The sequence below is a fragment of the Neophocaena asiaeorientalis genome, unplaced genomic scaffold (assembly GCF_003031525.2).
Source record: "Neophocaena asiaeorientalis asiaeorientalis breed wild unplaced genomic scaffold, Neophocaena_asiaeorientalis_V1.1 scaffold504, whole genome shotgun sequence".
NCBI classification, from domain to species: domain Eukaryota; kingdom Metazoa; phylum Chordata; class Mammalia; order Artiodactyla; family Phocoenidae; genus Neophocaena; species Neophocaena asiaeorientalis.
Genome location: NW_020174438.1, coordinates 6,680,691 through 6,686,485, shown reverse-complemented (window position 1 = coordinate 6,686,485; position 5,795 = coordinate 6,680,691). Strand labels below are relative to the sequence as shown.

Here is a 5,795-nt window from a genome sequence, read left to right as displayed (position 1 = left end):
CTTTGATAAAATCGATCACATATTACATAAATAATATTTTAATATAATTTAATACATGTTAAAATGAAAAAAATTAGCTGCTCTTCTACCATTCAGAAACATCTCTTAAATGTCTTCTTGTTTCTCTTTGGGCCTTTTTGTTATATGTACATATAATATACAAAACACTATTTGCACCAGAGATATGATTTAGTCCTCAGCTTTTCTATGCCTAACGTCATAGAGTGAGTTTTTTTCCATTTTTAAATTTTGCTGTATCGTTGTCTTCACTATCACTTAGACCTTTTTTACTTTTTTTTTTAGCAAAAGTATTATAATTGAACTGACTCTTCTTGAACAGTCTGACCCCATTGTAAATAACGAGCTGCAATTTTTAGGAAGCGGTGTTGAATTTTTATCAAAAGTCTTTTCAGAATCTGTTGAGATGCTAATTAGAAATTTTATTTTATGAACTCTAGTAATATATCTAATTTCCCTAACTTGCATCATTTTTGCACTTCAGTTATTTTGAAAAATAAACCACGACTGAAGTTTATGTGTGTATGCTTTGTAGGTCCTGGTATAGTACTTGGCACAGAAAAGGTGCTCACTAATTATTTAAGGAATGAAAGTCCATTTCTTAAAATGAGTGGGTTCAATTAGAAGACTGCTTATAATCTCCCTCCCCCATCCCCCAAGCTCTAACTTTTTTTTTTTAATTGCTTTGGTCAGCAGAAAATTCAAATTGTTTCTCCACAGCATAGTAATGAACAGAGGCTTTGAATATGACCTTTGGTCTTAGGGGTAAATATCTTAGTTTCTAGGTGTTTCTTAGCTTTGAGTGCATTTGAAGAACTTCTTTTAAAATCAATATTTTTAGGCAAATGTCTTTGTAGAAACTAGTTCTGACAGCTTGGAAGCTGTTATTAGTTTATCCTTTCATTGCTGATTAATAAGTTACCACATTCTTGGCCCCATTTGATTTTCTGTTTAAGTGGTATGCCATTTCTCTTGCTTATCGTATTCCCTGGAAATCCGAGTAGCAACAGGAGTGAATCTTTCTTTTTATTTACTCTTAAAAGTTGAATCTTTCTTTTGAAGACCCAGGAAAGAAAATAGCCTGATGGAAAAATCTCAAATGGCACAAAAGCATTTCCACAAGAGTGCATGGGACAACCCACTAGATTATATTTTCAAGACAGCAAAAGATGTGGTTCTGGGGTGGGGACCAGGGAGGAAGATGACAGGAGGGGCTGTAAAAAAAAAAAAAAACCTAGACAGAGACCAAGAAAATTTGCATGTGGAAGGGAACACGTCAGAAAAACGGCAGAAGGCTGATGTTTCAGGAAGGCAGTGCCTGGTGAGTAACCACACGATTGGAGGTCAGAAAATGACCCCATCGTGGTGCCTGAGCTCTCTGAGGTTGTCTTATCCTTCTAAGCATTATTCCATAGACTGGATTTTAGACTTTTAAAAAAAGCCTTAAGCTCAACTGCCCCTTATATCCTGTTTATTCTAAATCTTCTTTCTTGTGTGCTGTGGCCGAGGTAGCAGTCATGTGGTTTGCATGTACCGTAGAGGTGAACGTGTCGGCTTGCTATATTCTGGAGTGCAGTAGCTCTTATTTGCTACCTCTGGGGTTGAAAGATCTTCCTGAACTTAACCAAGTTATTTTTATGCCCATAACTTTGACTGTATTCTCTCAGCCTTTCAAGGGTGAAATGAAAGGAGTTTGCAGTACTTTCCTGGAGAATTCTGAGTTCATGTCATAGGCATTTGAGGCTCCGCTCCCACTCGTGTTCTCTGGGCTTGGTGGTGCCTGAACTGGAGATCATTGGGTTGCCAGCTCTAAATGCCACATTGAATGTTCTGCTTATGCTAATGCTTTCCGGAAATCTGCTTGATACTGTTTGAAAAGACGCTTAATTCTTGCATCACAGTGCTGATGTGATGCCATCTATGTATAGTATGGAGTACATACGTAAGTGTCTATGAACTGGGGATAGGCAGAGACTTGCCTGGTTAGACTGTGATATCCTGGGCCCCAGGGCTCATGGTAGGAGCAAGCATGACTCATGTCCTTAAGGCAGAGAATGGAGGCAAACAATTGCATCTTTCTTTCTTTCTTTTTTTTTTTTTAATTAATTTACTTTATTTTTGGCTCCGTCGGGTCTTTGTTGCTATGCGCGGGCTTTCTCTAGTTGCGGCGAGTGGGGACTCCTGTTGTTGCAGTGAGCGGGCTTCTCATTGCGGAGGGTTCTCTTGCTGCAGAGCATGGGCTCTAGTAGTTGTGGCTCGTAGGCTCTAGAGTGCAGGCTCAGTAGTTGTGCACGGGCTTAGCTGCTCCGCGGCATGTGGGATCTTCACGGACCAGGGCTCAAACCCGTGTCCCCTGCCCTGGCAGGAGGACTCCCAACCACTGTGCCACCAGGGAAGTCCACAATGGCCTCTTTCTGCCAGCCCTGAGCCAAGCCTGGCCTCCTGTTAAAGGCCTGAGGAGCTCTGAATGAGATGCTTTCACTGTCACAGTGTGGGGCCTTCTGACTGCCTATTGACACTGCTTCCCGTGGGGAGGCAGCTCCTGCTAGCCCTTACACACTGAAAACATCCTTTCTAAAGGAGCCAGCAATTCTAGCTGACCACCCATGGAGGCCCGTTACTGCTTTTCACAAGAAGCTGGAAATCCAGATGTAAAAATTTAAAGATCAGTCTTTCTATTTTAAAAACATTGGCAACTAATTTAAATGAAAAAGAAGTATTGTGTGAACCACACAATATTTATTGTACCTTTAGGCCAAGCCTGGCCCACCGATCCAGTCTGCAACCTCTATTCCAGACTTCGCCCCCTTGGCTGGCTAGAAGACCTCTGGGGGGACTTAAGGAAACCCAGACCCAGCCAGTATCGTCCAAACCCTGTGCGTCCATGGGTTCCAAACCCCACTGCGCTGTCTCTCCCGACAGCTGTTCTCCTGAGCAATGTTCCCCACCCGACTCACGAGCCATGGACCCCTCAGCCTGGCTTGGCCTGGTCCCCTGCTAAGTGCTGATCTCTTAGCTCTCATCTGTTTTCTTCTACACATTAATAACCCATCTGGTCTCTAGAAAGGGAGAGCATGAAGATCCATGGGGTTAGACAGGCAAACCAGGACCAAACAGAATCAGCACAGAGGCAGGGCCACATGAGCCACGCATAGATTATAGACACATTTGAGGGCAAAATATTTCTTGTCTGCAGCCTGTTGCAGGACACAGGGTGGGAACGGGGTAGCTACAAGCGTCTCTTGGAGCTGCCTGTGGAAACACCTACTCTGATACGGTCTCTGACTCACTGAGCGTGTCTAGATTCCCCAGGGAGCCTTCCCCATTAGGAAGAGACATCTACCAGGAAGTGTACAAGTGGGTCTTCAAAGACCCACAGCCTGAGTCCATTTTCACCTCCTTTTTTTTTTTGCGGTATGCGGGCCTCTCACTGCTGTGGCCTCTCCCGTGGTGGAGCACAGGCTCCGGACGTGCAGGCTCAGCGGCCATGGCTCACGGGCCCAGCCGCTCCACGGCACGTGGGATCGTCCCGGACTGGGGCACGAACCCATGTCCCCTGCACCGGCAGGTGGACTCTCAACCACTGCGCCACCAGGGAAGCCCTTCACCTCCATTTTAAGCAGGTCAAGGCGTTGCCCAGCTGCATCTTTGAGGGCTGCACACTGAACCATCCGAGCCCAGAGCCCAGAATAACACCCCAGGAACACACGTGTGGACCAGCGCCCTCCCCATTGTGATTGGCCTAGACCATGTTGGCAAAAGAGTCTATCACAGAGAGAGAGTTCCTTATGCTCTGTGATGTATTTGAAGTCCCTGGTGACTTTTTCTAAAGTGGCCTCCATGGGTTCTCTGGGGTTCTGTCGGTTCCTGCACAACAAGCTCCTCTGCCTCTGATCACTGACCCTTCTCCAGCGGGCGATGATTTCAGGGAGGGCAGCCAATGCTCTTCAGTGGAGAAGAGGCCTTATACAGAGCTGGCAGCCAAATGGAACACTGTCCAGAGGCTGGCCCTTGACAGGTGCGATCAGTGCCAAGAGCAGCAGCCATGTTTAGTGCCAGAAAGAAGACAGGGTAGGGAACCCAAGGGGGGAGGAAGAAAGGATGCAAAGCTCCTTGTGAGGACACAGCCCAGCTTTGGGGAAACATGGAAGGACACCAGGCTCTACCTCAGTCCTCCAACCTGAGCCGGAGCCCCAGGTGTCAGGCGACCTCGTTGTGTTGGCTGCCTTTTAGGTGAGGTGTGGAGAGTGACAGATTTAGGGGATTTGGAGTCCATGGACGTGACTTTCTGCAGATTCGCCACTTGTGGTTGATCTGGGGGAGTCAGTGAACCTGTGTTCTTATTTATAGAGAACAGAGGTGACAGTGTGGACTCTGCACTGCCCACCTCCTAGAGCTGTAGTGCAGTTGTTCCGGTTTTGTTAAAGCTGGACTATTGGGCTTCCCTGGTGGCGCAGTGGTTGAGAGTCCGCCTGCCGATGCAGGGGACGCAGGTTCGTTCCCCCGTCTGGGAAGATCCCACATGCCGCGGAGCGGCTAGGCCTGTGAGCCATGGCCACTGAGCCTGCGCGTCCGGAGCCTGTGCTCCGCAACGGGAGAGGCCACAACAGTGAGAGGCCCGCGTACCGCAAAAAAAAAAAAAAAAAAAAAAAAGAAGAAAAAAGAATGTACAGAACTGGACTATCACACGATGGCCAGGGGGTTACGGGACCCAGGACACAGGCCCAGTTCCTGCCCTTGAGTCGAGTGAGGGAACGGTGTGCCCAGGCGTGTGAACTCAGCAAAGCGTCGTCAGCACCCAGCTCATAAATTCCCCGAGAGCACCTTTAGGGAGGTGTTTCTACCTCAGGAAGGATATTAAACAAAGCTATATGCACCTGACCCTGTGGGAGCACAAATCTGTCCGAGGAGACAGGACACTTGAGCGAAGAAAAAGGGGATTTACCACTTATTCCCTAAAACTCCCCCTGGGAGATTTGTGAGGCAGAGATAACTGCTTTCCTCAAGTTATCTCATTTGATGTTGGATCTCCAGACCATAGTGTGAGGTAGGTGCTTTACCTTTTTTTTTTTTTTTAACAGATAAGGGGACTGAGCCTCAGAGAGACGATTAAGTTAGTGGGGACTGAGACTGGACTCAAACCCAGGTTGACTACGAGCCCCTCTCCCTGAAAGAGGCTTCCCGGCAAGGCCTAGGCCTCTTACTTCAAAGGGCAGAGGGACATACTTTTCCTTTCAAGTCGTTCCATGGCCTGTTCTTTCATTCTGGTTTCAGGTTGCCAGTCTGGCTCCAGTCCCCCGTCATTGGTCAGAAACTCCCTGGGTCAGGTTCCACACTTAAAGTTGGAAGTAATCGCTTCAAGATGTGGCCCTTTACGGAGAGCGAAGTTGAAAGGCCAATTCTCTTTATCAGCTCCAGTCAGACACTGAGCTTTGGGAAAAGGAAATGATGGTTTGCTCTGAGATGGAGGCTTTTCTTCATCTCCCAGAAAGGAGATGTATTTGTCCTTCTGGAAGACGTTACTGGTAGTGGTGAAGTGAGGGGGCAGTGATCATTTTATTTGTTGGTTTTCTCCGTTACCCAGTTTCATGGTCCTGCCTAGTAAGAAGCAAACCACCGTCCTCCCATACCACCCCGCTCATCCCTTGCCCTCTCATTTACACAGGCAGCCTTGAACCAATGAGGAGAGCAGACACTACTGCTGCTTATGAAACCTCTGCCCCTTATCTCCAGCCTCCTGCCTCCCCACTCCCCCCACCCCCCCACCCCCCTGCAGT

General features: G+C 47.4%; 1 protein-coding gene across 1 annotated transcript in view; it reads left to right on the top strand.

The window, feature by feature from the left end:
• The window catches only part of PPFIBP2 (PPFIB scaffold protein 2), a 153,131-nt gene that overhangs the window by 90,978 nt on the left and 56,358 nt on the right, over window positions 1–5,795 (top strand). The window lies entirely within an intron of this gene.